This window comes from Terrapene carolina, unplaced genomic scaffold, assembly GCF_002925995.2.
Source record: "Terrapene carolina triunguis isolate 2854851 unplaced genomic scaffold, T_m_triunguis-2.0 Scaffold96, whole genome shotgun sequence".
In the NCBI taxonomy this organism is placed as follows: domain Eukaryota; kingdom Metazoa; phylum Chordata; order Testudines; family Emydidae; genus Terrapene; species Terrapene triunguis.
In genome coordinates, this window is record NW_020664447.1 from 26,575,520 (window position 1) to 26,587,178 (window position 11,659).

An 11,659-nucleotide genomic window follows, 5' to 3' on the forward strand; every position below is an offset into this window, starting at 1 on the left:
TTGGGGCATCCTGCAAGACAATTACAGCATCTGATCTTACTAATTCTTTTCTCGTATCACTGTGGGATACCCCGTGTCTCAGAATCAAGACCAACTCCACGCCTAAGACAATTTGGATAGAAAATAATTAATAAAAATTAAAGCTCTGATACAAGATGATAGATGGCCTCCTTCGATTACTTGTGTAACAACAGTCTCACAGTTCCATCTTTCAGTGGCTATGCTCAAGGATTCGTGCAAGGATAGGGACAATCGGTCTGTTTCAACTCTCTCACCTCTAGAAGAACACGTTAAGAAATATGGAAACTAAAATCACTCTGTAGGAATTACTTACAGGTGGCTTAATGCTTTGCTGTACCCTCTCAATCTCAGTCTTAAAGAAGAATGGGGAAAAAGAACTTAGCCTTACTATCACAACAGAAACCTGGGAAGATATTTACCAGGTACTACTGGACTCCAGACAGTTTGTTTAAGGCTAGATTTGCAACACACACTGAATACTGGAGATGCAAACAGCCACATACCAACCTTTCACACATCCTCTATACCTGTCAAAAATGCATGTGTTCAGGAATACCACATTCATTGCTCTCTCAAAAACTTAAAGTATTGCTATTTTTCCTTCTCTGAGTTTTTGTATTTTAGCGGTTCTGGATGAGTTGGTATTACCAATTAATGTTAAGAAATGGATTGCAGTAACTATTTTTGTGGCCAAAAGAATATTTTGAGAAAATGGAAATTGGCAATTCCTTCCTCAGACACAGACTAGCTTAGTGAGCTCTCTACTACTGCATTAAGGGAAAAAATTATTGCCTAATAGAAAGGCTTGGAAAAAAATATGTGTCTGGTCACACATGAAACTATTGCATACTTTTGCAATTTAGTATATATGAGTCTCTGCTCCTCAAAGGTTATGTTCTCACTTATTTAGCTATTTAGTCACTTTAACAATTGATGCCCTGCATGACCTCCGTGAGTTCAGGTGTTATTGTTTTTTTTATAGTTTGTTTTGGTTTTTGTTATTTAAATGGTATTTCCATCTTGTGCATCTATTTACATATGTTTTTGTTATGTGTTTATATTTTATATTAAAACAATAAAAATAAAGGTCAAAAAGATTTACTATGAAAAGGAAATGTTTGAAACAGAGTCGCTATCTTCACAGGAGAAAAGTGAGGAGTAGCAAGCAAAAATTTGGTAGCTCAGAATGAACTCTATAGCCCGTGGATCCAGTTTCACAGCCCAGAGAGGGGAGGGTCAAATGTTGCTTTAAGCCGTCTTTAAACTGCTCAGAGTCTGGGCTGGTTGAGGACCACAGCAACCCTTGATGTAAGTTAGAATAGCCTTGGCATTGTTCTAATTTATGGCAGCTTCCTATAAATTGCCCAAATGTCTCCTTTGATGGGGTGTGCACTGACAAGATTAATGAGGTCCTTAGAGGCCAATTAGGTTGCTTGGCATCACTTGTGAAAGGGAAGGCCAGGATTAATTAAGAATTATGCTCAGCTGGGGACAGCGGGCACGTTATAAAGCCAGGAGAGAGTGCAGAAAGGGAAGGACGCTACGGTCATTTCCTGGGATAAGGAAGATTGTAAGGGGGAAGAGTAAGCTCTGAGATCCTGCCCTAGAGTAAGGAGTCTAGCAAGAGGTTGGAAGGGAGTAGAGAAGGCTCTTGTGGTAAACTCAGAAACAAGCAAGGGAAGAGAGAGAGAGGTGCTGGGTAGGAAGGAATCCAGGGAAACAGCAACAGGGATGGGGACTGAGCAGGTCTGGTTTTAGGGTCCCTGGGGCAGAACCTGGTGTAGTACATGAGTACAGATTCCCTTGCTATCCACAGAGCCCTTAATTGGCGCTGAATGCTATCCGAAGAAGGTATTTGGACATTGGTGCTGTTGGACTTCACAACCCTCAAAAGGGGTGTACTAAATGGGTGCCTGGCTGTCAAGTTATCAGAAGAAAGACTTAAAGAACACATTTTCTCAAGAAGGTTCATCATGGGGCTCAAATTTGCAAACTGCAGAGGTTTGGATGGCTTAAATAAGGTGTGAATAAGCACCCAAAATGGTGTGCCTTTATTCCCAATGAACTGCAGATTCTTACTCCTCTTCTGTTGTCAGTTCCTCTTGTCCTGCCACAAGCTGAACAGTAGCCATATTGGATTTTTATGTACACCCTGTCATAGTTTTCTGCTGTAGTTCTCTTTTACTCTATTTTTTAATTTCCTTGGCCTGCAAGCCTCAGGAGACTCTTATATGGCATGTGATTAAGAAACCATGAGCCACAGAGAAGAACAGTGTAATAGGAAAAAGACTCAATTCAACAGAGAAAGAAACTTCTATGGAAGATAAAGCTCTTTTTCCTGTAAAAATGTGATGGTTTCCTGAAAGTCAAATGTGGTGAATTATGAAATAGATTAAGGGGGAACAGTATTTGAATGGATATTGTCCTTAATTGTAGTGGTGTGGCTGGAGCAGCAGCTTCTTATGGACCTTCCTATCATGGGTCTCCCCAAGGATGGGAACTCTGTCTTTGGCATCCACTGAGGCAGGCTCCAGCCAACCAACTAATTGTCCCTTCAGTCTTATCCCCTCGGGGAGGAGGGGTGCAGGGGCTCTGTCCCAGAATATTCTAAAGTAAAATCAGCTCAATACTAAACGGTTCCTAGTGGGCTATCCCTGCCCTTTCCTTCATGGTTGGTTCCCAAGCAGTCTCTTAGTCAAGCATCGCTTTCTCCTGGGGTCTAACTGTTCCTGTCCAGTGGCTGTTCTGGTTAGAAGGCCTATCTGTCAGCAAAGTTCCCCTCATGCAGAGAGGCAGAGTTCTATAGACAGGCAGCCCTGAACTGAATCAAGATTTCTCCTTTTATTTCTCCACCAGTGTTGGCATTGGCTGCAGGTATAAGGGAGTGTGGCTAGATGGACCCACAGGTTCTCCTTAACCCTTTCTCTGCTAGTGTGGGGCTTCTTTGCCCCATCACATTGATGATTGAGAACCCCACCCCCATGATACTGGAACTTCTGCATATATTCCTTGAAGAAACACTATGATTATTGAAGCTGGCTGAAAAATGGGGAATGGTTTGGTTAAAAAAATTCTGTGAAAATTCGTCCTGTTTCTTTTTAATAACATTTTTCAACATTTCAAATCAATGAAATTATTTTGACCTGCTTTGTAGCAAAAATTCTTCCTTTTTTAATTTGTTTGATAAATGAAATTTCAATCACAATTTGGAAACTTTCAAGCAGCTCTAGTGATTCTGATTGTGACATAAGGTGACCTTACAGAGTATTTACACTAAAACAAAAGATTGTAGCTATTCCACCCAGATCCTTGCTTGCTGGATTGCAAGATATTTGGGTTGGTTCTGCCCCTCAGTACTTGCATGTGCTAGTAGAATCAAAACTTCTTTCTTTATTACCTCTTTTTCATCTCTTCAGTCTTTGAATGTCTTTGATGATTCATGATTGTGTTAGCAGATAGCACCTTGGCGGACCATAACCAGTATTTGGTATGCATGGCAGGCTTTTTTTCCTCCAAGAAAGTGTCTCCAAAAAAAATTCCCATCCTTCATTGTTAGCTGGAATTAATTGTGTTGTCAGTGATGTCTATTTGCTTAAATCAACTAATGTTAATCAATCTCCCTACCAGACCAGCCAGTCCAAAAGGGGTGGCCAACCATCCTTGTAATTTTTTCTGCTGATTGGTTTGGAAGCTTGAAGGAAACATGAGCAGAGCCACAAAACCAGAAGTTTAGATTCTACTCTTCATCAGTAAACATACCTGTGTGGCAAAGTCACTCACAGAGTAGCTCTTCTTACCACTGGTGGGAGAAATACTCAGACCCCAAGAATAGAATAAGTTGCAGAAAGGGTGGTTAGGGATATACTGAGGAAAAGCACTTGCCTTTAAATCACGTGGTCTCCTAGTAACAAATATATATGATCCATCTATACAAAAAGCATCACGCAAGTTAGCCCTAATGGCATTGGACTTCTAGCCTATAAGATGTCATCTTTTTGACACATGTAATCAGCTGCATTTAACATGTTGGTGAGCAAAGCAGTTTGTGGATTGTGGACACCTAAAGAGAAAGTTGATTGCTATCACAAACCACATGAGTGACAGCTTCCATGCACCAGTGAAAAGAGATTGATGAAGAGCCTTGCATGATCTTTCATTTACTTTGCAATTATTCCCCACTGACATTTGCCATGGAAGTGGGCAATGTGTCCTGACTGGGTTTCCACTGGTGGGTGGAGCTATTACACCTACTCTAAAGACAAACTGCTACAGGTTAAGAGATGACATAAAATGAAATATACATATGTTTTTAAGCCAAAACTGCTTACGTATTCTGATAGCATTCATTCTCTTTAAAGTATGCATACAATGCACATTCCATCTAGGTGCTCACTTTGGGCCTGAATCTGGTGCTGAGCACCAGCTGCAAAGTTCTAAGTGCCCTCAAATCCCATTGAGTGCATCTTAAAGCAATAGCTGTTACTGGAACTGAATCATAAAACATACAGTCATAATGCAGTGCTAGCTTACATTAACAATAACAGAGGAATGAAGGTGGGATGCTTTGGCTAAAGGGCTCTTTACTGACTCAAAACTCTGCATCTGCAGCATTCAGCATCTGAGGTAATAGAATCAGATTTCCCACTTGCACTGCAGATAATTGTAAATAAGAAAATAGTCAGCCCTCACCACCAGCATGTAGCTATAACAGTAGCAGTGCAGAGCAATGGCATAAAGATGGCAGATGCAGGAAGCAGGAGCAGGGATGGAAGTCTCATTCCCTCAACTGGCAAGGGACTCATGAGTCAGTGGGACCCTTACCTTGCCCTCTGGATAACTCCAAGGCACTGATAGAGTCCAAAGGGAGCTGTGTTCAGCCCTCCTGAGTCAAAAGCACAATTCAGCTTCAAATGAACAACATGCTGGGTCATCACCCAAGACTGCTATAACAAGAAATATATGGCAGAATTCGGGTAAAACACAGAGCAGGAGACATACAATTCTCCCCCAAGGAGTTCAGTCACAAATTTAATTAACACATTATTTTTTTTAAATGAGCATCATCATCATGGAAGCATGTCCTCTGGAATGGTGGCCAAAACATGAAGGGGCCTACGAATGTTTAGCAGGTCTGGCACGTAAATACCTTGCAATGCTGGCTACAAAAGTAACATGCAAACGTCTGTTCTCACGTTCAGGTGACATTGTAAATAAGAAGCAGGTAGCATTATCTCCTGTAAATGTAAACAAACTTGTTTGTTTGAGCGATTGGCTGAACAAGAAGTAGGACTGAGTGGCCTTGTAGGCTCTAAAGTTTTACATTGTTTTGTTTTTGAGTGCAGTTATGTAACAAAAAAGCCTACTTTTGTAAGTTGTGCTTTCACGATAAAGAGATTGCACTACAGTATTGTATGAGGTGAATTGAAAAATACTATTTCTTTTGCTTATCATTTTTTACAATGCAAATATTTGTAATAAAAACAATATAAAGTGAGTACTGTTCACTTTGTAGTCTGTTTTGATTGAAATCAATATATGTGAAAAATGTAGAAAAACATCCAAAATATTTAATAAATTTAAATTGGTATTCTATTGTTTAACAGTGCAATTAAAACTGTGATTAATCACGATTAACTTTTTTAATCACAATTAATTTTTTGAGTTAATTGTGTGAGTTAACTGCAATTAATTCGACAGCCCTAATTTATTTTCATTCTACATTGGACTGAAAACAAACCTTTTGAATGTTTGTGCAAAACAGCACTGTGTTGAAGCATCCATTTCTGGATCATAACGGTCAGGTTTTCCTTTCAGTGTGGGTCTCTTTCTCGTTCATCAGAATTGACCACAAAGCCCTGGATTTCAGAAACCTTCCTCTCAAAAATGGTCAAAATTGATACATTTGCATAAAACATTTTGGCTTCAATGGGACAGTATATTTCAGTGAAAATACAGTTAGTCAAAAATATTCTGACAGTGCTAGTTACACGCTCTTTTGGGAATTTGAGCCCCTATGTCCATTTGTCATTACAGTCTATTCTTTATCCAGCAGCAGGTTGCTGCATAATATGATGCCATCTCTCTCCTCCCTCCTAGGCCTGGGCACAGTTTTCCTCATCACTGTTGGATGAGAGAAGTCTTTTAAGATTGCAGACGATTTGAGGAAATATCTTTCATGTACTTCTTCATATTTTGGACATAGTAGTAGAAAGTATCCCTGTGATAACCTGGGTTTCTATTCTATGGAAATGGGATTGTAAATGAAATAGACATCCTGCCACTGGGCAAGACACAATTTAACTAAACCGCATTTTATGAGCTGACTCCAATTCTGCCAAAATGAATACTGTCAGAGGTTATATGGATGCAGGGATTCTTTTGGGAGTCAGTATGGCACTCAGAAATGATCTGTGCAAACACATTCTGTTCCTATCTCAACAATAATAAATGTACAATGCAATGCCTGCCCTTCAAACTGAGGGGAGAATGAGAATTCACCAAACCAGTGGCTAAGAACAACCATGTCAGCAGCATTTCAGGCGACTCATGTCTTTTCCAAACATTTTAGACTAAGGAAAGCAACAGAAGGCTGCCATTTGCCCTCCTGGGTCCTATCCCCATTTTAAATGTGTATCTCATTAAAACTGCAGGGGGAAATTGGAAAAAAAAAAAAAAAAAGCCCCACTCCCCCTGCACCTTTAAAATGCATTTATTTTGGGCCTAGCATTGGTCCCAAACGTATATAACAGGGAATTGCAGAACTGTGGAAAGCCAGAGTCCCAGCTGGTAATTACTGACTTTCACAGCAGGATTTTTCAAGGGTCCCAACTGCTAGAGTAAAAGAGCTGTGCATACGTACATCTGCATTCAGGATTGAAAAGGTTGTAAAATCATGTCCCATCTTCTATTTTCTCCCCTTTCTCAGTTGAGCTCTTAACCTGCCACTACCTCCCCACCTCCATCCCAAACAGGGAGGGGGAAGGAGGGAGGGAGAGAGAATTTCCCATTTTATTAATCTTGATGTCCATCTCTTGCCCTCTTTCATTACTTTCTTCATTGGAAGGAACTTTATAAATCAAACTTCCAGATCTTTGCTGAGATGTTTGGGGGCTATAGAGGCCAAAGCATTTTCCCTTCTGTAATAGTAAGCTCTAAAGGGAACTTCAAGAAACCTGGGACATACCCATCTGTGACGTCATTGACAGTGCCTGAACATGTGGGTTCTATGAGGGTGAGTAATAGAAATGGTAAATGAAAGCTTAATAAACAAAGTCTTGCAAAATATAGTTAGTGAGCCTGCTTCTCCACTGGTTTGCACCTTCTGTCATCATTGACACCTAAGCAAAGTGGCTGTAATTCACAACCAAATCAGAATTCTACCCTCACTAACACAAATGGCTATCACATTACACCCATTTTGCACTGGTGTAAATGATGACACAAGACTCTTGGCCTTGGAGAATCATTCTTATGTTTCAGTGAAGAGAACCTGCAACATATTCAAAGAAGTGATGAGGCCTTGTAGACTTAATGATCCATCAAGTCTCTTCCAACCCGAATTTCTGTGATCTTTATACACACAGAGACGCACATACAGGTATGCTAGAGTTTTCCATTCTCATGCACTGAGCACCTATGATTTCATTGATTCCATCATGAGATTTTGCTGTCTTGAAGTAGAGCAGGGGTAGCCTAGATTCCAGAGTTCAAGTCCTGCTTCTGTTTACATAGTTTGGGCATATTTTTAATATATAACTACAACTTTTTAATTGTTACCCATACATACATCACACGATTATGATGATCAGTATAACGTAAGGTTTCATTTGCTACCTTACATTACGTGAAGCTGCAGAACTGGAAATAATTTGCAAACTGAATACCATCAGATTAAGGCCTGAATAAAGACTGGGAGTGGTTGGGTCATTACAAAACCTAAACTTAATTTCCCCAATACTAATTTCTCCCTACTGTTACTCACACCTTCTTGCCAACTGTCTGTAATGAGCCACTTTCTTACCACTTCAAAAGTTATTTTTCCTCCCTTGGTATCCTGCTCTTAATTGATTTATCTAGTTAGACTGACCTCACACTTGGTAAAGCACCCCCATCCTTTCATGTATTTATACCTGCTCCTGTATTTTTTACTCCATGCATCTGATGAGGTGGGTTCTAGCCCACGAAAGCTTATGCCCAAATAAATTTGTTAGTCTCTAAGGTGCCACAAGGACTCCTTGTTGTTATAGCTACGCCAGTGTACACACAGCTATGTCAATAGAAGAATGCTTCCATCGGCAATATAGTTATGCCAACATAGCTATGTGGGTGCAGTCTCTGTAGTATAGACATACTATAAAATAAGGCTATGTGATGGACAGAGAAGAATGGCAATTCATTCTGTAGATGAAGTGTGTAAGGAACTGGCTAGTATTGTGTATGTGCACCTCTGTCATCTACAGGATGGAATCATGGACTCCAAGGCCAGTAGAGACCACTGTGATCATCTAGTCTGACCTCCTGTATAACACAGGAAATAGAATCAATCTGAATTAATTCCTGCTAGATATAGAGCATATCTTTTTAGTAGGGCTGTCAACCATTGCATGATTAATCACGCTGTTAAACAATAAAAGAATACCATTTATTTAAATATTTCTGGATGTTATGTACATTTTCAAATATATTGATTTCAATTGCAACACAGAATACAAAGTGTACAGTGCTCACTTTGTTTATTTTTTATTACAAATATTTGCACTGTAAAAATCATAAGAAATAGTATTTTTCAATTCACCTAATACACGTACTGTAGTGCAATCTCTTTGTCATGAAAGTTGAGCTTACAACTGTGGAATTGTGTACAAAAAATAACTGCACTCAAAAATAAAACAATGTAAAACTTTAGAGCCTACAAGTCCACTCAGTCCTATTTCTTGTTCAGACAATCACTCAGATAAACAAGTTTGTTTACATTTGTGGGAGATAATGCTGCCTGCTTCTTGTTTGCAATATCACCTGAAAGTGAGAACAGGGATTTACATGGCATTGTTGTAGCTGGTTGTGACATTCTATACCTTGGGGAGCATGCTGTAACCCCCATATTCTTCATTTTCATATCATTGTGATCTTACATATAAAGCATGCCTTGTAAGGTATCAGGGGAAAGGTTATGATCTGCTGAAAGCCATTTCTCTATCCATATATGTATATCATTAATGCATATGAAGTTATGAGAATTGTGTAGAATGTTTGTCACTAAAACATGCTGTAAGTTGGGGGAATCCGCCAGATATTAGCTCCCCAGAGGCAACAGCAAGAAAAGTAACCAACACCTGGGCAAGGTGTGAAACAACCATCAACAGCCATTGTCCAGCAAGGAAGCTACAATGCAATGACTCACCTGCATGAAGCCCCACCAAGGGAATTGCTCAACCTTGCTGGGAGAGAGTCAGCAATGCCCCACCAACATGCCTGGGCTTGTGTTCTACAAACACATGGACAGAGAGTATAAAACAGACAGAGTGGACACATACTATGCCCTTCTCCTGCCCCACCTATTCTGCAAGCAACCAAGACACTGAGGAGAAGACAAGACTCCAACACAGGAGATTGGCCCAGGTTTAAGGAACAAGCAGTATATTAAAGACTGCAATATCTAGTGGGGTGAGAAAAACTCCATAATCTAGTCGCTGCCCAGTCTAATAGGGTTGAGAGTTTAGACTGAGTGCTTATATTTTATTTTATTTTGGTAACCACTCTGACTTGTTATGCTTTGACTTATAATCACTTAAAGTCTACCTTTATAGTTAATAAATCTGTTTGTTTATTCTACCTGAAGCAGTGCGTTTGGTTTGAAATATGTCAGAGACTCTCCTTGGGAGAACAAGCTTGGTACATATCAACTTCTTTGTTAAATTGACAAACTTATATAAGCTTGCAGTGTCCAGTGGGCATAATTGGACACTGCAAGACAGAGGTTCCTAGGGTTGTGTCTGGGACCAGAGATATTGGGTAGTATCATTCGCTTGGAAGTAGCTGGGAGCAGCTTACATGCCAGAGGCTGTGCGTGAACAGCCCAGGAGTGGGGGTTCTCACAGCAGAGCAGGGTAAGGCTGGCTCACAGAGTCAAGGATTGGGGTGACCTAGCAGATCACCGGTCCAGATAACACCAGAGGGGAACGTCACACTGGTGTCTCAAGATATTTACGTGCCAGATGCACTAAAGATTCATATGTCCCTTCATGTTTCAACCACCATTCCAGAGGACATGCATCCATGCTGATGACAGGTTCTACTTGTATGAGGTGAATTGAAAAATACTTTTTCTTTTGTTTATCACTTTTACAGTGCAAATATTTGGAATAAGAAATAATAATATAAAGTGAGCACTGTACATTCTGTATTCTGTGTTATAATTGAAATCAATATATTTGAAAATGTAGAAAAATATCCAAAAATATTTAATACATTTCAATTGGTATTCTATTGTTTAGCAGTGCGATTAAAACTGCAATTAAGCCTGATTAATTTTTTTAATCACGATTCATTTTTTTTAGTTAATAGTATGAGTTAACTGCGATAAATCGACAGCCCTACTTTATAGAAAAAATATCCAATCTTGATTTTAAAATTGCCAGTGATGGAAAATACACCATGACCCTTGGTAAATTGTTCCAGTGATTAATTACCCTCACTGTTAAAAATATGCTCCTTTTTTCCAGTCTGATTTTGTCTAGCTTCATCTCTAGCTATTGGATCATGTTATACTGTTCTCTGCTAGATTGAAGAGCCCGTTATCAAATATTTGTTCCCCAGGTAGGTACTTAAAGACTGCAATCATGTCACTGCTTAAACTTCTCTTTGTTAAGCTAAATAACTTGAGCTCCTATTACTCTTATAATTTTTCTAATCCTTTAATCATTCTTATGGCTCCTCTCTGAATCCTCTCAGTTTATCAACATCCTTCTTGAATTGTGAACACTAAAACTGGACACAGTATTCCAGCAGTGGTTGCACCAGTGCCAAATACAGAGGTAAAACAATCTCACTACAACTACTCAAGTATCCGTGGTTTATACATCCAAAGATTGCATTAGCCTTTTTGGCCACAGCATTACACTGGGAGCTCATGTTCAGCTGATTATCCACCACAATCCCCATATCTTTTTCAGAGTCACTGCTCCCCAGGATAGAGTCCCCCATCCTGTAAGTATGGCCTACATGGTTTGTTCCTAGATGTATACATTTACATTTAGCCGAATTAAAACATTATTTTCTTGCACTTGGCTTACCAAGTGTTTCAGATCAGAGCTTCTCATGTGTGGTCCTAGGCCTTAGAATGCTCACAGCTAGACGAGAGTCTTCTTTAGTTCAAGTGGTAGGAGCTTTTGTTTTGTAGTGAGACAATGTGAATTCTGTCCCCGCATCCGTGTTAAGTACTGAGTAGGGTTACCATATGTGGAGTGTCCAAAAGGAGGACACTCCACGGGGCCCCGGCCCCGCCCCCAGCCCCGCCTACGCCCACGCCCCAACTCCACCCCTTCCGCAAAGTCCCCGCCCCAACTCCGCCCCCTCCCCTGCTTCCCGCGAACATTTGATTCGCGGGAAGCAGGAAGCAGGTAAGCTGGGGGGGGGGGGG